General features: G+C 34.3%; 1 long non-coding RNA gene across 1 annotated transcript in view; it reads right to left on the bottom strand.

Annotated features, from left to right (window-relative positions):
• Positions 1–21622, bottom strand: part of LOC126818841 (uncharacterized) — a 137371-nt gene that overhangs the window by 24221 nt on the left and 91528 nt on the right. Inside the window, exons 2-3 of the long non-coding RNA XR_007679347.2 lie at positions 11319–11669; positions 2881–3052 (exon numbers count right to left, since the gene is read on the bottom strand). This is a non-coding gene — a long non-coding RNA (uncharacterized LOC126818841). The remainder of the gene's footprint in view (positions 1–2880; positions 3053–11318; positions 11670–21622) is intronic.

Here is a 21622-nt window from a genome sequence, read left to right as displayed (position 1 = left end):
CTAACTACGGGTACATGTAACAATATAATTCCAGCGAGGTAAAACGAGTGACCTTTCCCGCCATTATTTCCAACTCTCGTGATTTAATAGCAGACTTGATTATCAAGTCTATTTCTTTAATGAAAATTTCACTACTGTACTGCAGACCCAAGTCTTCGAAATCAGGTACGTGCAATATGTCATAGGAAGAATAACAAAGAGTTTATCGTTCCATAAATATTGGCTATCCCAACGTGTGACATCAGGTCAGTTTTAATAATGAAAAACCAGCAGCTGCCAGGCAGGATACGCCCACGTTTTCGAGAGATGGATAGAGAACAAGCTAAAAAGAAAGTGATTTTTTCTACAATCAAGGGCCATAATTCAGGAAATTACAATTCGATATGCGCAAATATCGAAAGGAACAAACTTACATTTCAACAAAATCAGATAAAAATTGTGACCTCTATAGGGTCCAAAACATTGATATACCATATTTTCACGCTATTTGAGAACGAACAGTGGCCGTTTTGTCTGTCAATTTTGGGCCGATTTACACGAAATTCGAACTCAGCATTCCTTAGGGTGTAACGGTGATATAATAATACGTTTTTTAAATCGGATAAAAATTATGACTTCTATAAGGTCCACAAGCTAAAAACGCGATTTTTCGTACAATCAGGGGCCATAATTCAGGAAGTTACGGTCCAAACTGCGCGAATATCCAAAGGAACCAAGATCTTTGGGTTATAAACTTACATTTCAAGTTTCAACAAAATCGAATTAAAATTGTGACCTCTATAGGGTCCACAACCTTGATATACCATATTTTTACGCTATTTGAGAACGAACGGCAGCCATTTTGTCTGTCAATTTTGGGGCGATTTTCACGAAATTCGAACTCAACCGTCCTTAGGGTGTAACGGTGATATAATAATAGGTTTTTTTAAATCTGATAAAAATTATGACCTCTATAGGGTCCACAAGCTAAAAACGCGATTTTTCGTAAAATCAGGGGCCATAATTCAGGAAGTTACGGTCCGATATGTGCAAATATCAAAAGGAACTGAGATCTTTGGGTTATAAACTTACATTTCAAGTTTAAACAAAATCGGATAAAAATTGAGACCTCTATAGGGTCCACAACCTTGATATACCATATTTTTATGCTATTTGAGAACGAACGGCGGCCATTTTGTCTGTCATTTTTGGGCCGATTTTCACGAAAATCCAACTAAGCCATCCTTAGGGTGTAACGGTGATATAATAATATGGTTTTTTCAAATCGGATAAAAAGTATGACTTCTATAGGGTCCACAAGCTAGAAACACGATTTTTCGTACAAACAGGGGCCATAATTCAAAAAGTTACGGTCCGATATGCGTGAATATCAAAAGAAACCAAGATCTTTGGGTTATAAACTTACATTTCAATTTTCAACAAAATCGGATAAAAATTGTGACCTCTATAGGGTCCACAAGCTAAAAACATGATTTTTCGTACAATCAGGGGCCATAATCCATGAAGTTTCAATCTGATACATACCAATATCGAAAGCAGCCGAGATCTTTTGGGGATAAACCTATACAAGTTTCGTCAAAATCGGATAAGAATTGTGACCTGTAGAGAGTCCACAAACAATTGTGGACGGACGGACAGGGGCGACGGCATAATAGTAATAATACGTCCACATGAAAATGTGGGCGTATAAAAATTGTGACCTCTACAGGGTCCACAACTTTGATATACCTTATTTTAACACTATTCGGTAATGAAACATTTATAATACACTAAAATCTGATTAAGAGCAACAACTCATGAAGTAATTATCAGAAAACCATTAGAATTTGTTTGGTTTTTATAAAGTTATGCCTAATGCTAACGTTTTGTATACAAAACTTTTAATATGGATTTAGCTGGCAAGAAATAAAAATCAATATACTTGTTCGTCTCAAGATCTTAAACTCTGTATCAATCTGAAGTCAATCGGATGATAACTTTAGCCTTTAGAGCGTCACAAAGTGATCAAGGGCCATAACATAGGCAGTAATTATCGTGAATCTTTGAAAATCAATAGGATTCTTCGTCTCATGACCTTAAACACTGTGTATAAATTTAAGGTCAATCGGATATTAACTTTGGCCTCTCGAGCGTCCACGAGATTTTTCAAAGTGATCAAGGGCCAAAACTCTGGCAGTAATTATCGGAAATCGCTGAAAATCAATTAACTTCTTCGTCTCATGACCTTAAACACTGTGTATAAATTTAAAGTCAATCGGATATTAACTTTGGCCTCTAGAGCGTCCACAAGATTTTTCAAAGTGATCAAGGGCTATAACTCTGGCAGTAATCATCAGAAATCACTGAAAATCAATAGACTTCTTCGTCTCATGACCTTAAACACTGTGTGTAAATTTAAAGTCAATCGGATATTAACTTTGGCCTTTAGAGCGTCCACAAGATTTTTTGAAGTGATCAAGGGCCATAACTCTGGCAGTAATTATCAGAAATCGCTGAAAATCAGTAGGCTTCGTCTCATGGCCTTAAACACTGTATATAAATTTAAAGTCAATCGGATAATAACTTTAGCCTCTAGAGCATCCACAAGCAATTGTGGACGCCGGCTGGATGGACGGACGGGGGCGACAACAATATACAACCACTTTTCAATGTGGGCGTATAAAAATCACAGTGACCGAAACAACAGGGTGGAACTGTATTGTGTCCGACATATACATCTTTCATTAACCTGTACTTACTTTACAAAACACATCAAGAAATAAGACATCATAAATCGATAACGCCCAATGAAAACACATAAATATGTCCTTTCACAGTACCTAACAAAAAGAACGATTCTATGAAATCTGAAATAGATTATCATTAACAGTCAGTACAAACCTTTGCTGAATTTTCTACTGGCTAACACTGTGTATGTATCAATATGTGTTCCATCTTCATTTTCAGTCACAAATATCCCACCAGACATCATAGAGCTTCCAGGTTTAGGTACCAAGATATCTGGACGTATTGAAAACATGATCAGTAACCCGACACAGAATAACTGTACCAGCTGAAAATAAGATTTGGCCATTTATCAAATTACAGTATCGATGGTAGTCAGACAATGAATTTTAGTATTTGTTATAAACAATCTGACTGGACAGTGTCAATCGAGATCGATGTGAGAGCAGCGTATCCTCAAAGATTTGTAGAAGGTCTGAGAGTGAAAAAAGATTGTGAACCATTGCTGTATGGGCCAACATAATCATTGTTGTACTGTAGTGCAAACATTTAGTGCTCAATAACCTCTGTGACTAACTAAATAGAGACCAATTGGCAGCTTTAGAGGCATTTAGTCAATCTGTTTCACAGAGTTAATGCGAAAGCCTTCTTCGAACTAAGATGACTGACCTTTAAAAGTTCAAATGCATTCTACGTGTGATGGGGGGTCTATGACATTTTCTGTGGGATGAAATTCTATAGTGTTTTATATAATTTGGGGGGCCTGTAGGAAATAACGGCCGCAAATACTCTACAGTTTCTGAAGTGCAAATCCTATAATTTTTCCTGCAGATTTATGCAAAAATTTCTAAAGGAAAATACTCTAGTTCTATAGTTTTTTTATAGTGTTTTCTGTAGTCAATTTTACAGTTATCTTTTTGTCTTTAATCAGGTTTGGTGAACAGACTGCACAATTGTCCCACACTCCCACTGTCTTCAATTTCTTGTAAATACTAACTTCTATCTTCTATGAAGTTGTTATACATGTACATTGAATTTAACCAGCGGCTGCCACGCAAGATTTTGCAAAGGTGGATATAGAACAAGCTAAAAAAAAGAAACAAAACGATTTTTCGTACAATCAGGGGCCATAATCCAGGAAGTTATATTCTGAAATGTGCGAATATTGAAATGGATTGAGATATTTGGGATATAAAGATATCTTTCAAGTTTCATCAAAATCTGATAAAAATTGTGATTTCTAGAGGGTCCATAAGCTAAAAACGTGATTTATCGTACACTCAGGGGGCATAATCCAAGAAGTTATGGTCCGATATGCGCAAATACTGACAGGAACCAAGATCTTTGAATTATAATCATACATATCAAGTTTCATCAAAATCGGATACAAATTGTGACTTCTAGAGGGTCCACAACCTTGGTTTTACATACTTTTGCACTACAGTAGAATCTGTATGAGCAGCCACTCCTATTCAGCGACATCTCCTTGTAAGCGGTCACGATAAATTCCCCCCGTAGAAATTCTGTTGTTTCATCTCTTTATTCAACGGTCACTATATTACTAATAAATTCAACAAAACATCGCCCATTCAACGGCCATTGTTGAATGATACCATCTTGTCGTTCTTTGTAACACCCCCGCTAATCCCGTGAGTAGTAGTTAATTAACTGGACCCCCACTGATCAGGTAAAAAGAAATGTAAACATAACAATCAACCCGGGATTATCTGTTAATTAATCTTTTGTTTTATTAAACGACTAACCTGATCATTGTTTTCACGCGTAACGACACATTATTTGATACTGATTGAATAAAATAAAAGTACCGAGTTTTGTCACGATCATCTAGTATCTCTCTTAGCGCCTCCTATAATATTACATACAGAGTTACACCCCCTGTAAATAGGAGATAAAATTAGCGATGTTTTTGTTCATGTGCTTTTTTGATAAAATAAAATGAATTCATCGATTTTCTTCACAAAAATGGATAAATATTATCGAATGCATCACAATGGTAGACAGTAGTATCGAAGGTTGGTACAAAATGACAAGTTTACAGAAGTTATGTCCGAGATTTGAGTAAAGAATTTTCGTCCGGCGCAAGATTCAGCGACGGCCAAATTTACCGCTTCCAATGCATCCAAGCGTAATATTTAATTTATGTCGGCACAAAAAGCAACGAGATTTTATTAAGAGGCCACTCCCGTTAAGTTATGTCCGAGATTTGAGTAAAGAATTTTCGTTCGGCGCAAGATTCAGCGACGGCCAAATTTACCACTTCCAATGCATCCAAGAGTAATATTTAATTTATGTCGGCACAAAAAGCAACGAGATTTTATTAAGAGGCCACTCCCGTTAAGCGGTCAGTTGTGAAAATTCCCTTGGGTGGCTGCTTAATACAGATTCTACTGTATTTGCATACAAGGAGCAGCCATTTTGTCCAGCAGTTTTGGTCAGATTTTTACGGAATTTGAACTCAACCATCAGTAGAGTGTAATGGAGATATATTCAAACGTTTTTTTTTTTCAAATCTTTAAATCTAGTAAAAATTGTGAGCTCTAAAGGGACTACAAGCTAAAAACACGACTTTTCACAAGGACCATAATAAGGAAGTTACAATCTGATATGCGCTATTATCGAAAGGAACCAAGATCTTTGGGTTATAAACATGTATTTCAAGTTTCATCAAAATCAGATAAAAAATGTGGCCTCTAGAGGGTCCACAACCTTGATATACCATACATGTATATTTACACTATTTGCAAACAAGGGGCGGCCATTTTGTTCACGAAATTCTAACTCAACCATCATTACGGTGTAACGATGATATATTAAAATGGTTTTTTTTTAAATCGGATAACCAGCAGTTGCCAGGCAATATACGCCCACATTTTGCAAGAGATGGATAGAGAACAAGCTAAAAAAAAAAAAGGGAATTTTCGTACATTCAGACGCCATAATCCAGGAAATTATATTCTGAAATGCGCGAATATCGAAATGGACTGAGATATTTGGGACATAAACATTTATTTTAAGTTTCATCAAAATCGGATCAAAACTGTGTCCTCTACAGGGTCCACAACCTTGATGTACCATATATTTACAATATTTGCGTATGAGGGTCGGCCATTTTGTCTGGCAGTTTTGATCCGATTTTCAACCATCATAAGGGTGTAACGGTGATATATATTTTGGTCCCATTTTCACAAAATTCGACCTCAACCATCATTACGGTGTAACAGTGATATATTCAAACGATTTTAAAAAAACCGATAAAATTTTTTACCTCTAGAGGGACAACAAGCTAAAAATGAGATTTTTCTTACAATCAAGAGCCATAATTCAGGAAGTTACAATTTTATAAATGCTAATATCCAAAGGAAACTAGATCTTTTGGAGATAAACCTATATTTCAAGTTTCGTCAAAATCGGATAAGAATTGTGAACTGTAAAATGTCCACAAACAAATTGTGGATGGACAGACGGACAGGGGCGACAAAAATATACGTCCACATGAAAATGTGGGTGTATAAAAATTGTTATCTCTAGAGCGACCACATGCTAAAAACGTGATTTTTCGTACAATCAAGGGCCATAATTCAGGAAGTTACGATACGTTTGTTGGCAGTAAGATATAATTTGAGAAAAGAAATCTGATTGGATGTTTATTTTTAAACAACCAATTGCTATAATTTACCAGTACATCTGCCTAAAAAGTGAATCTTTCGGGTCAAATTGAAAGTTCAGAGTTTTATCTTGTTCAATTCATCATGGATAATTCTCAAAAGTGTCAAAGAGAGCAAATAGATACAGATACTGCAAAGAAACGAAGAAGAAAAGAGTATATGTGAGGTTACAGAGCACAGAAAATAGACGAATGTGTGTATTTATGCGGAGAAATAGCTAGATGGAAATTGGAATGATTTCAAAGCCAATTTTGATTGCAAGGATGGTGAAGTCATTGCCAAAATGTTACTTGAAGGTCGACAACCTTCGTATTACACACTTTTACACAACTTAAGTACAAAGAGCGGCCATTTTATTTTCTCAAGTTATCGCTTACCACCAACAATCAGACTCAGTCAAAACTCTCTATGGATTAAGTTTAGAATAGGTATCAAATATAGTCGCGCTTATCAAGTGGCCAACGAAAAGTTTGACCCGAACTATTTAAAGATAGGTTGCCAGGCAACGAAACATACGCCCACAGCAGCTAAATCGTCCGGGCAGTCAACAAGGGTTGTCGCATATTTTTACTTTTTTCGGTAATGAAACATTTATAAAACACTAAAATCTGATCAAGAGTATCAACTTATGAAGTAATTATCAGAAAACCATTAGAATGTGTTTGGTTTTTATGAAGTTCTGCCCCATGCTAACGTTTAGTATACAAAACTTTTAATATCATGGATTTAGCTGTTCAAGTCATGAAAATTCATTGAAACTCAATATATTTGTTCGTCTCAAGATCTTAAACTCTGTGTATCAATCTGAAGTCAATCGGATGGTAACTTTAGCCTCTAGAGCGTAACAAGATTTTTCAAAGCGATCAAGGGCCATAACTTTGACAGTAATTATCGAAAATCACTGAAAATGAATAGAATTCTTCGTCTCATGACTTTAAACACTGTGTATGAATTTAAAGTTAATCGGATATTAACTTTAGCCTCAAGAGCGTCCACAAGATATTTCTAAGTGATCAAGGGCCATAACTCTGACAGTAATTATCGTAAATCGCTGAAAATCAATAGGCTTCTTCATCTCATGACCTTAAGCACTGTGTATAAATTTAAAGTCAATCAGATATTAACTTTGGCCTCTAGGGCGTCCAGAAGATTTTTTGAAGTGATCAAGGGAAATAACTCTGGCAGTAATTATCGAAAATAACTGAAAATGAATAGACTTCTTCGTCTCATGACCTTAAAAACTGTGTATAAATTTAAAGTCAATCGGATATCAACTTTAGCCTCTAGAGCATCCACAAGATTTTTCAAAGTGATCAAGGGCCCTAACTCTGGCAGTAATTATCTGAAATCACTGAAAATCAAAAGGGTTCTTCGTCTCATGACCTTAAACACTGCGTATAAATTTAAAATCAATCGGATATTAACTTTGGCCTGTAGAGCGTCCACAAGATTTTTTGAAGTGATCAAGGGCCATAACTCTGGCAGTAATTATCGAAAATCGCTGAAAATCAATAGGCTTCTTCGTCTCATGGCCTTAAACACTGTATATAAATTTAAAGTCAATCGGATATTAACTTTGGCCTGTAGAGCGTCCACAAGATTTTTTGAAGTGATCAAGGGCCATAACTCTGGCAGTAATTATCGAAAATCACTGAAATTTAATAGACTTCTTTGTCACATGACCTTAAACACTATGTATAAATTTAAAGTCAATCGGATATTGACTTTAGCCTCTAGAGCGTCCACAAGATTTTTCAAAGTGATCAAGGGCCTTAACTCTGGCAGTAATTATCTGAAATCGCTGAAAATCAATAGGCTTCTTCTTCTCATGACCTTAAACACTGTGTATAAATTTAAAGTCAATCGGATATTAACTTTGGCCTGTAGAGCGTCCACAAGATGTTTTGAAGTGATCAAGGGCCATAACTCTGGCAGTTATTATCGGAAATCGCTGAAAATCAATAGGCTTCTTCGTTTCATGGCCTTAAACACTGTATATAAATTTAAAGTCAATCAGATATTAACTTTAGCCTCTAGAGCGTCCACAAGCAATTGTGGACGCCGGCCGGCCGGCCGGACGGGGGCGACGACCATATACAACCACATTTCAATGTGGGCGTATAAAAATGCTAGTGCCCAGATAAGCGGTTTTGACGTTCACGTCCAAACGACTCAATATTTTGAACTGAACTTTTCAGACAAGGTAAATACATAATTCCTCTATATTTTGGCGTTTAAAATTCATACATACACGAACTTGTAATTCTCAGATTCTATGAAATTCGGGAATATCCCTTTAATAGTCTTAAGTGATATTTTTGGTTTCCTGACTAGTTTTAGACTTTGTTTCGGGTATGGTTAATTACAGTCACTAATGAGTGACCTTTGAACCAGTCTTAAAGATACATTATGGGAGATTTTAATAGAGAGTTGGCCATTCTTGCTATAACAGTTCCAAAATAGATGATGAAAGAAGAATATATTGAAAATTTCAGTCAAATTACTTTATTCTGAACAAAGTTATCACCATTGTAATTTTTGACTAGAAATAGGAGTCAACTCTCTCTTTACCGTCTCCGAGAATGGCCGATCGTTTGATTGACAGGCGTTAACTCCACCTACATAATCTCGATTATCAAGTAATGTTTTCAATGGCTGTGGTACCGTTAGCCTGTTCGGTTTGAGACGGGGTTGCAATTCAATTTGTATCACATTTATTTTTAATACAAATTAAGACTTTTAATATATAGATAAGAAGCGAAAGTTTGAAAGGACTGGACCAAATCAATGAGGCATAATTATAGCCGACTTCTTCAATCTTGTTAGCCTGTGTGTACTCCCGAAGCAGACAAATATAGGAAACAGTGATCCAATGGGGCTGCAATTCAACTGGGGTGATGTTAGCTGCGATGTTTTTCAAGTGACAAAAGTGTGTATAATACTGACATCCAAACTCTCATTTTAACCACAACTAAACATAATATCAAGGCCGTATATATCGAACTTTCATTCAAATTGACTGACATGCGGTCTCGCTCAACAGCGGCCTCGCTTCGTACACTCTATCATTTAGCCTCGATCTAAAATTTTCAGGAGTATGACGTCAACGTAACAGTTAATCTCCGCTTACGACACCATTTAAAAATTTAATCAATCAATGAAATCCTGTTTAAAACCAAGCCGAATCCAAGCCATCCATGGGTCTACAGAGTTGATTTAGTGCTTGTTGTGTAAATAAAGATCTAATTTATAATTTCTATGACATCTGAAGCCTAAATAAAGACTTGCAATAATCAGATTTTTCTCTTGCATAATGTATGTTTAAGCAAGTGTAGTGTCCTATAACAAGAGGTCTATAAGTGAAGGTAATTCTGTAACCAGTGACTACTTCCGGTGAGTCACGGACCAAGCTCTTCGGACGAGCCAAAAGGTAATCTTCTCTTGCTCAAAATCGAACAACAACTTGTAATTTAAATTACTATATATCTATTCGTAAAGGACTTCTAAACTCAGGAGTCTTAGTTACAAATAATGTTGCTATGTTTTTTATACCTATACTCTAAATTTTAATTACAGTCATTAATTAGTGACCTTTGAAACAGTCTTAAGCAAGTGTAGCATCCTCTAACAAGAGGTCTATCAGTGAAGGTAATTCTGTCACCAGTCACTACTTCCGGGGAGTCACGGACCAGGCTCTTCGGACGAGCCAAAAGGTAATCTTCCCTTGCTCAAAAACGAACAACAATTTGTAATTTAAATTACGCCGTAGCGTAAACAAAGCCTGAAATTGCATGGCTACGGAATTTCCCGTAGCGTTTTTAACAGTTTGAATATACCGCGCATTTTGTTTAGATCAAAAACATTTGATAAAGCATTACATGTACTCAGTTTGTCTCAACATTTCTAAGCAAAATAAAATGTGAAACAAATTGACATTCTACCCAAATACCGTATACCATGGAAAAACGACCTTGGTTGATGCAGCACAAAATGCACAGTGCATACTTTCTTTTGGACATTAGCCTAGTATAATTAAATAAACACCTACGGCTACACCAAGTTTGAACATTCTAGCTCAATTAGATTTAGAAGGAGAGTTATTGTGTCACAAAAAGTGTGACGGACAGACAGACAGATGGGACGAACCCATTATAATAGTCCCCGGCTTTCTTCGAAAGGTGGGGGACAAAAAGGTACTATTTCAGTAACATACCTCTACCAGTTCCCATGATCGTTAGAGACTTGAAATTTTTAGGGGGTGTTCATGGGGCCTAGCCATGACCTCACACCAAATTTCAGCCGAATCGGTCAATAACTTTTTATTTTACCGTAGTTTAGCTTATAACGAGAGAAAGTTTATCCAATTTTGACGCCATTTTGTTTGTTGGCTATTTAGACTTGAATAACAAGACACTAAGACGGGTTCCGACATGACACGCATAAGGAGAACGCTAGATCGGAGACAGTCCTGTGCATTTTATGACGTCTTATGTGGATTATGGGTTAGGGTAAGGGTTAGGCTTCACCCAGGGTTAGGGTTAGGGCTATAGCCCTGTCTACATCTTGAGACTATGATGAAATCTACAGGTCCTAGCCCTTACCCTAACCCACATAATATGACGTCATTCGAGCCTAAATAGTCAACAAACAGAATGGCGTCAAAATCGGATAAACTTATCTCTTAGTTTACAGAAGCTAAACTACGGTAAAATAAAAAGTTATTGACCGATTCGGCTGAAATTTGGTGTGAGGTCATGGCTAGGCCCCATGAACACAAGTCTCTACGATCACAGGAACTGGTAGAGGTACGTTACTGAAATAGTACCGACAAAAATTAAGGAACACCATTACCATATTATAGGGCCTATAGGCCTAATAATAATATATAAACAAACACCGTAGGCCTACCAAGTAAAAAAGACCAAGAAACAGAGTTCCTGTTCGAACATGACAACAAATACAACATCTGTATGATTCCGGGTTGTGTACTTCAAACTTTAATCGGTTCATTTTTGCTGTTTATAATAAATTCAACGTCAACGTATTTAATATCTTCTCTGTGCCGATTTTGTTCAGCTCATAAATTAATGGCCGAATGTTGGAAACTAGACTTCCTGTTGTTGCTCATAAAAAAAAAATAATACGCCTCATCAAAACATATTATTTTGTTGATACCGTCGAAATCGAAATAATGTAATTTCAATAATGTAGCAAAATAAAATGTCACTGCGATATTTCTGGGATTATAACCATACATCACTACAAGAAGAGCAAAGTTCATAAAAAGGTTTATTTCTTCTGCGGATGAATAATTCCGGGTAAACTAATTCACTTACAATCACTGGAACACACTAACAAATATTGGAATTCACTTTGACTAAGAAATACCGGAATTAACTTTGAAGATATCAGAATTCACCGGAATTCAATTTGAAGATATCAGAATTCGCCCGTAAAATCTTTCTATTTACTTATATTTTACATTAATATTGAATTACTTTAAAACATACAAAATTACCGGAATTCACAATGAAAACATAACAATAATAATAACTAGAACTGCGAAGCAGTAATGACGGGTTTCACCGGTGCCACGTTACCCTTGAACTTATGTCACTTCCGGTACCAATGAAACCGTTAAACAAATTTCCACATAAGCATTGCACAAATGAAATAAAATGGACGCAGAAACAACCAAATCCAGCAATCAATTCATTTGCTACATGTCAGTGATCCTGTCAAAATTACATTACTTCCGGTGATAATGAAAATGTTAAATTGGTTTATGAAATCAGAAATAGCATCATCACATGGTGAAAATTTTATGTAAATCCTATAATAATTGCCACCTTTATAGACCAAAAACCTTGAAAAATGACTTGTAGAAAATCGCCTATTTCTCTGCAACCGTACAAGTTAGAAACCATTTTGAGGTATCTGTATGATCGAATGAGTTCATTCTATTTGTTGATTGGAATCAAATATCATAATTTTAAAAACATTACAAATCTGATTCATTTGAATAAAATATCTGTTTTGAAGGCTAAAAATACAGTTTTTGCCAAAATGACGTTACTTCCGGTGATAATGAAAATCTTAAATTACTTGTATGAAATCGTAAATGGCATTATGTATCACACAGTGAAAATTTCATGAAAATCGAACAATAATTGACACTTTTATTGACAAAAAACCTTAAAAAGTGACCTGTTGAAAATTGCCTATTTCTCCGCAACTGAACAAGTTAGAAACCATTTTGTGATATCTATATGATCGTAAGGGTTCATTGTATTAGTTGATTTGAATCAAATATCAAAATTTTAAACAAATAACAAATATGACTCATTTGAATAAATTACTGGTTTCGAAGGCTATAAATACAATTTTTGCCCAAATGACGTCATTTCCGGTGATATTGAAAATGTTAAATTGGTTTGACCTAGTTAAAATTGACATTACACATCAAATGGTGTCACTTTTATGAAAATCGAATAATAATTGACTCTTTTACAGGCAAACTAGCGTAAAAAGTGACTCATGCAAAATTGCCCATTTCTCGGCAACTGCGCATATTACAAATTAATTTTCACATACATTCTCTCCGTATAGATTATTGCTACGAGTTTATGAAAGTTACGAAGTAATATTTTAAAATATGAAAACGCTGGATGGGTTGTAAATAGCTTAATTTTACACCTTTTTTCACCTTTTAATCGAAATAGCCCGAAAACGGAATCGAAATTAAAAAAAATGGTCCCAACATTTTGTGCGCCTTTAAAGGGCGCACAATTTCAGTTATACCAGATTTGAAAAAAATAATATTTGCTTTCGAAAAATGGTACCTAACTGTCAAAATTGTAGTTTTTTGTCAATTTACGCCACTTCCGGTGCCGACAGATAACACTATTGGTAATAAAAAAAATGACAATTGAGACAACGCAGCATATGAACTTTGTTTTATACAAATCGAACAATAAATAATTAATCTTGGACTGAAAAACTGAATTAGCCAATAGCGGCCAAGCAAAATTACTGAGACAAAGAAAATCAGATTTTTGCTCAAGTCAGATGACTCGTCAATTTTGTGTAAAACACAACTAAAAAATATTCATCAATAAAAAAGTTTTTTGTAAAAATTTACATTATCTAAATTTGGCGCCTAATATCTGCGAAGATTTGCCGAAAATCAAAAATCAAAAGTAGCGTAGCTAGGTGCCCTGTCTCCGGCTATGCCAAAATGTATCGAAAGTTAAAATCCAATGATTATTGTTAAAATTGCTGCAATATTTCTAAAAACGATAGCTTCGGTGATTTCGGACATTTCGCATTGTCGCAGAACGTTCAAAATAGCTTTATCCTCTAAGTCACACCCACTTTTCCGATAAAACCGAAGAAATCGTAACGATCCGACAAGCAGTTGCTGAGATCTACTCAAAACAAAAGAAGAATAATATTAACTAGAACTGCGAAGCAGTAATGACGGGTTTCACCGGTGCCACGTTACCCTTGAACTTATGTCACTTCCGGTGCCAATGAAACCGTTAAACAGGTTTCCACATAAGCATTGCACACATGAAATAAAATGGACGCAGAAACAACCAAATCCAGCAATCAATTCATTTGCTACATGTCAGTGATCCTGTCAAAATTACATTACTTCCGGTGATAATGAAAATGTTAAATTGGTTTATGAAATCAGAAATAGCATCATCACATGGTGAAAATTTTATGTAAATCCTATAATAATTGCCACCTTTATAGACCAAAAACCTTGAAAAATGACTTGTAGAAAATCGCCTATTTCTCTGCAACCGTACAAGTTAGAAACCATTTTGAGGTATCTGTATGATCGAATGAGTTCATTCTATTTGTTGATTGGAATCAAATATCATAATTTTAAAAACATTACAAATCTGATTCATTTGAATAAAATATCTGTTTTGAAGGCTAAAAATACAGTTTTTGCCAAAATGACGTTACTTCCGGTGATAATGAAAATCTTAAATTACTTGTATGAAATCGTAAATGACATTATGTATCACACAGTGAAAATTTCATGAAAATCGAATAATAATTGACACTTTTATTGACAAAAAAACCTTAAAAAGTGACCTGTTGAAAATTGCCTATTTCTCCGCAACTGAACAAGTTAGAAACCATTTTGTGATATCTATATGATCGTAAGGGTTCATTGTATTAGTTGATTTGAATCAAATATCAAAATTTTAAACAAAAAACAAATATGACTCATTTGAATAAATTACTGGTTTCGAAGGCTATAAATACAATTTTTGCCCAAATTACGTCATTTCCGGTGATATTGAAAATGTTAAATTGGTTTGATCTAGTTAAAATTGACATTACACATCAAATGGTGTCACTTTTATGAAAATCGAATAATAATTGACTCTTTTACAGGCAAACTAGCGTAAAAAGTGACTCATGCAAAATTGCCCATTTCTCGGCAACTGCGCATATTACAAATTAATTTTCACATACATTCTCTCCGTATAGATTATTGCTACGAGTTTATGAAAGTTACGAAGTAATATTTTAAAATATGAAAACGCTGGATGGGTTGTAAATAGCTTAATTTCACACCTTTTTTCACCTTTTAATCGAAATAGCCCGAAAACGGAATCGAAATTAAAAAAAATGGTCCCAACATTTTGTGCGCCTTTAAAGGGCGCACAATTTCAGTTATACCAGATTTGAAAAAAATAATATTTGCTTTCGAAAAATGGTACCTAACTGTCAAAATTGTAGTTTTTTGTCAATTTACGCCACTTCCGGTGCCGACAGATAACACTATTGGTAACAAAAAAAATGACAATTGAGACAACGGGGCATATGAACTTTGTTTTATACAAATCGAACAATAAATAATTAATCTAGGACTGAAAAACTGAATTAGCCAATGGGGACCAAGGAAAATTACCGAGACAAAAAATTTTCACATTTTTGCCCAAGTCAGAGGACTCGTTATATTTGTGTAAAACACGACTAAAAAATATTCATAAATAAAAAAGTTTTTTGTAAAAATTTAAATTTTCTAAATTTAGCGCCTAATATCTGCGAAGATTTGCCGAAAATCAAAAATCAAAAGTAGCGTAGCTATGTGCCCCGTCTCCGGCTATGCCAAAATGCATCGAAAGTTAAAATCCAATGATTATTGTTAAAATTACTGCAATATTTCTAAAAACGATAGCTTCGGTGATTTCGGACATTTCGCATTGTCGCAGAACGTTCAAAATAGCTTTATCCTCTAAGTCACACCCACTTTTCCGATAAAACCGAAGAAATCGTAACGATCCGACAATCAGTTGCTGAGATCTACTCAAAACAAAAGAAGAATAATAATAATAATAAGAACTAGAACTGCGAAGCAGTAATGACGGGTTTCACCGGTGCCACGTTACCCTTGAACTTATGTCACTTCCGGTACCAATGAAACCGTTAAACAGGTTTCCACATAAGCATTGCACACATGAAATAAAATGGACACAGAAACAACCAAATCCAGCAACCAATTCATTTGCTACATGTCAGTGATCCTGTCAAAATTACATTACTTCCGGTGATAATGAAAATGTTAAATTGGTTTATGAAATCAGAAATAGCATCATCACATGTTGAAAATTTTATGTAAATCCTATAATAATTGCCACCTTTATAGACCAAAAACCTTGAAAAATGACTTGTAGAAAATCGCCTATTTCTCTGCAACCGTACAAGTTAGAAACCATTTTGAGGTATCTGTATGATCGAATGAGTTCATTCTATTTGTTGATTGGAATCAAATATCATAATTTTAAAAACATTACAAATCTGATTCATTTGAATAAAATATCTGTTTTGAAGGCTAAAAATACAGTTTTTGCCAAAATGACGTTACTTCCGGTGATAATGAAAATCTTAAATTACTTGTATGAAATCGTAAATGGCATTATGTATCACACAGTGAAAATTTCATGAAAATCGAATAATAATTGACACTTTTATTGACAAAAAAACCTTAAAAAGTGACCTGTTGAAAATTGCCTATTTCTCCGCAACTGAACAAGTTAGAAACCATTTTGTGATATCTATATGATCGTAAGGGTTCATTGTATTAGTTGATTTGAATCAAATATCAAAATTTTAAACAAATAACAAATATGACTCATTTGAATAAATTACTGGTTTCGAAGGCTATAAATACAATTTTTGCCCAAATTACGTCATTTCCGGTGATATTGAAAATGTTAAATTGGTTTGACCTAGTTAAAATTGACATTACACATCAAATGGTGTCACTTTTATGAAAATCGAATAATAATTGACTCTTTTACAGGCAAACTAGCGTAAAAAGTGACTCATGCAAAATTGCCCATTTCTCGGCAACTGCGCATATTACAAATTAATTTTCACATACATTCTCTCCGTATAGATTATTGCTACGAGTTTATGAAAGTTACGAAGTAATATTTTAAAATATGAAAACGCTGGATGGGTTGTAAATAGCTTAATTTTACACCTTTTTTCACCTTTTAATCGAAATAGCCCGAAAACGGAATCGAAATTAAAAAACATGGTCCCAACATTTTGTGCGCCTTTAAAAGGCGCACAATTTCAGTTATACCAGATTTGAAAAAAATAATATTTGCTTTCGAAAAATGGTACCTAACTGTCAAAATTGTAGTTTTTTGTCAATTTACGCCACTTCCGGTGCCGACAGATAACACTATTGGTAACAAAAAAAATGACAATTGAGACAACGGGGCATATGAACTTTGTTTTATACAAATCGAACAATAAATAATTAATCTAGGACTGAAAAACTGAATTAGCCAATGGGGGCCAAGGAAAATTACCGAGACAAAAAATTTTCACATTTTTGCCCAAGTCAGAGGACTCGTTATATTTGTGTAAAACACGATTAAAAAATATTCATAAATAAAAAAGTTTTTTGTAAAAATTTAAATTTTCTAAATTTAGCGCCTAATATCTGCGAAGATTTGCCGAAAATCAAAAATCAAAAGTAGCGTAGCTATGTGCCCCGTCTCCGGCTATGCCAAAATGCATCGAAAGTTAAAATCCAATGATTATTGTTAAAATTACTGCAATATTTCTAAAAACGATAGCTTCGGTGATTTCGGACATTTCGCATTGTCGCAGAACGTTCAAAATAGCTTTATCCTCTAAGTCACACCCACTTTTCCGATAAAACCGAAGAAATCGTAACGATCCGACAATCAGTTGCTGAGATCTACTCAAAACAAAAGAAGAATAATAATAATAATAAGAACTAGAACTGCGATGCAGTAATGACGGGTTTCACCGGTGCCACGTTACCCTAAACATGTTACTTCCCGTACCAATGAAACCATTAAACAGGTTTCCACATAAGCATTGCACACATCAAATAAAATGGACGCCGAATCAACAAAATCCAGCAATATCAATTCATTTTATACATTTGTTACATGTAAGTGTACTGTACTTCCGGTGATAATGAAAATGTTCAATTACTTTTATGAAATCAGAAATGACATAGGGCATCACATGGTGAAAATTGTATGTAAATCGAATAACAATTGCCACTTTTATAGACCAAAAACCTTGAAAAGTGACTTGTAGAAAATCGCCTATTTCTCTGCAACCGTACAAGTTAGAAACCATTTTCTGGTATCTGTATGATCGTATGGGTTCAATCTATTTGCTGATTGGAATCAAATATCATAATTTTAAAAACAATACAAATAAGACTCATTTGAAAAAAATATCTGTTTTGAAGGCTAAAAATACAGTTTTTGCCAAAATGACGTTACTTCCGGTGATAATGAAAATGTTAAATTAGTTCTATGAAATCATAAATGACACAAGATATCATATGGTGAAAATTTTATGAAAATCGAATAATAACTGACACTTTTATAGACCAAAAACCTTGAAAAGTGACTTAAGGAAAATCGCCCATTTCTCTGCAACCGTACAAGTTAGAAACCATTTTGTGGTATCTGTATGATCGTATGGGTTCAATCTATTTGATCAATAGAATCAAATATCATAATTTGAAAAAAATAACAAATACGAATCATTTGAATAAAATATTGTTTTTTGAAGGCTAAAATTTAAGTTTTGAGCAAATGACGTCATTTCCGGTGGCAGCGCAAGGGGTAAAATGGTTTGACATAGTCCACTATGGCATTAGGCATCCAATGGCGAAAGAAAATTGAAAATCGAATAATAATTGATTCTTTTACAGCCAAAATTACGTGAAAAGTGACTCATGCAAAATTGCCTATTTCTCGGCAACTGCTTATATTACAAACTAATTTTCACATACATTCTCTTCGTGTGGATTATAGCTACAAGTTTATAAAAGTTACGTAAAAATATTTTAAAATCTGAAAAGCCTGAATGAGTTGTAAATAGGTCAATTTTACGCCTTTTTTCACCTCTTAATCCAATTTGCTAGAAAATGAAAAAGAAATTAAAAAAACTGCTTCCGACATTTTTTGCGCCTTTAAAGGACACACTCTTTGAGTCATATAATTTTTCAAAAAAATAATATTTGTTTTCAAAAAATGGTACCTAACTGTCAAAATTGTAGTTTTTGGTAAAATTATGCCACTTCCGGTGCCGACAGATAACACTTTTGGTAATAAAAAAAATGACAATTGAGACAACGAAGCATATGAAATTTGTTTTATACAAATCGAACAATAAAAAATTAAGCTAGGACTGAAAAACTGAATTAGCCAATGGAGGCCAAGGAAAATTACTGAGACAAAAAATTTTAACATTTTTGCGCAAGTCAGATGACTCTTTAATTCTGTGCACAACACGAGTAAAAAATATTCATCAATAAAAAAGTTTTTTGTAAAATTTTAAATTTCCGAAATTTGGCGCCTAATATCTTCGAATTTTTGCTGAAAATCAAAAATCGAAAGTAGCGCAGCTATGTGCCCTGTCTCCAGCTATGCCAAAATGTATCGAAAGTTAAAATCCCATGATTATTGTTAAAATTACCGCAATATTTGTAAAAACGATAACTTCGGTGATTTCGGACATTTCGCATTGTCGCAGAACGTTCAAAATAGCTTTATCCTCTAAGTCACACCCACTTTCCCAGTAAAACCGAAGAAATCGTAACGATGCGACAAGTAGTTGCTGAGATCTACTCAAAACAAAAGAAGAATAATAATAATAATAAGAACTAGAACTGCGAAGCAGTAATGACGGGTTTCACCGGTGCCACGTTACCCTTGAACTTATGTCACTTCCGGTACCAATGAAACCGTTAAACAGGTTTCCACATAAGCATTGCACACATGAAATAAAATGGACGCAGAAACAACCAAATCCAGCAATCAATTCATTTGCTACATGTCAGTGATCCTGTCAAAATTACATTACTTCCGGTGATAATGAAAATGTTAAATTGGTTTATGAAATCAGAAATAGCATCATCACATGTTGAAAATTTTATGTAAATCCTATAATAATTGCCACCTTTATAGACCAAAAACCTTGAAAAATGACTTGTAGAAAATCGCCTATTTCTCTGCAACCGTACAAGTTAGAAACCATTTTGAGGTATCTGTATGATCGAATGAGTTCATTCTATTTGTTGATTGGAATCAAATATCATAATTTTAAAAACATTACAAATCTGATTCATTTGAATAAAATATCTGTTTTGAAGGCTAAAAATACAGTTTTTGCCAAAATGACGTTACTTCCGGTGATAATGAAAATCTTAAATTACTTGTATGATATCGTAAATGGCATTATGTATCACACAGTGAAAATTTCATGAAAATCGAATAATAATTGACACTTTTTTTGACAAAAAAACCTTAAAAAGTGACCTGTTGAAAATTGCCTATTTCTCCGCAACTGAACAAGTTAGAAACCATTTTGTGATATCTATATGATCGTAAGGGTTCATTGTATTAGTTGATTTGAATCAAATATCAAAATTTTAAACAAATAACAAATATGACTCATTTGAATAAATTACTGGTTTCGAAGGCTATAAATACAATTTTTGCCCAAATTACGTCATTTCCGGTGATATTGAAAATGTTAAATTGGTTTGACCTAGTTAAAATTGACATTACACATCAAATGGTGTCACTTTTATGAAAATCGAATAATAATTGACTCTTTTACAGGCAAACTAGCGTAAAAAGTGACTCATGCAAAATTGCCCATTTCTCGGCAACTGCGCATATTACAAATTAATTTTCACATACATTCTCTCCGTATAGATTATTGCTACGAGTTTATGAAAGTTACGAAGTAATATTTTAAAATATGAAAACGCTGAATGGGTTGTAAATAGCTTAATTTTACACCTTTTTTCACCTTTTAATCGAAATAGCCCGAAAACGGAATCGAAATTAAAAAAAATGGTCCCAACATTTTGTGCGCCTTTAAAGGGCGCACAATTTCAGTTATACCAGATTTGAAAAAAATAATATTTGCTTTCGAAAAATGGTACCTAACTGTCAAAATTGTAGTTTTTTGTCAATTTACGCCACTTCCGGTGCCGACAGATAACACTATTGGTAACAAAAAAAATGACAATTGAGACAACGGGGCATATGAACTTTGTTTTATACAAATCGAACAATAAATAATTAATCTAGGACTGAAAAACTGAATTAGCCAATGGGGGCCAAGGAAAATTACCGAGACAAAAAATTTTCACATTTTTGCCCAAGTCAGAGGACTCGTTATATTTGTGTAAAACACGATTAAAAAATATTCATAAATAAAAAAGTTTTTTGTAAAAATTTAAATTTTCTAAATTTAGCGCCTAATATCTGCGAAGATTTGCCGAAAATCAAAAATCAAAAGTAGCGTAGCTATGTGCCCCGTCTCCGGCTATGCCAAAATGCATCGAAAGTTAAAATCCAATGATTATTGTTAAAATTACTGCAATATTTCTAAAAACGATAGCTTCGGTGATTTCGGACATTTCGCATTGTCGCAGAACGTTCAAAATAGCTTTATCCTCTAAGTCACAACCACTTTTCCGATAAAACCGAAGAAATCGTAACGATCCGACAATCAGTTGCTGAGATCTACTCAAAACAAAAGAAGAATAATAATAATAAGAATAATAATTTTAACAAAAACAATAGTGTTTCACACAAGCTACGCAGTGTGAAACCCTAATAATTTTAACAAAAACAATAGTGTTTCACACAAGCTACGCA

The sequence above is a fragment of the Patella vulgata genome, chromosome 4, assembly GCF_932274485.2.
Source record: "Patella vulgata chromosome 4, xgPatVulg1.2, whole genome shotgun sequence".
Taxonomy (NCBI): Eukaryota; Metazoa; Mollusca; class Gastropoda; family Patellidae; genus Patella; species Patella vulgata.
The sequence above is the reverse complement of the archived record's forward strand: the minus strand, read 5'-3'. Positions and strand labels throughout refer to the sequence as shown.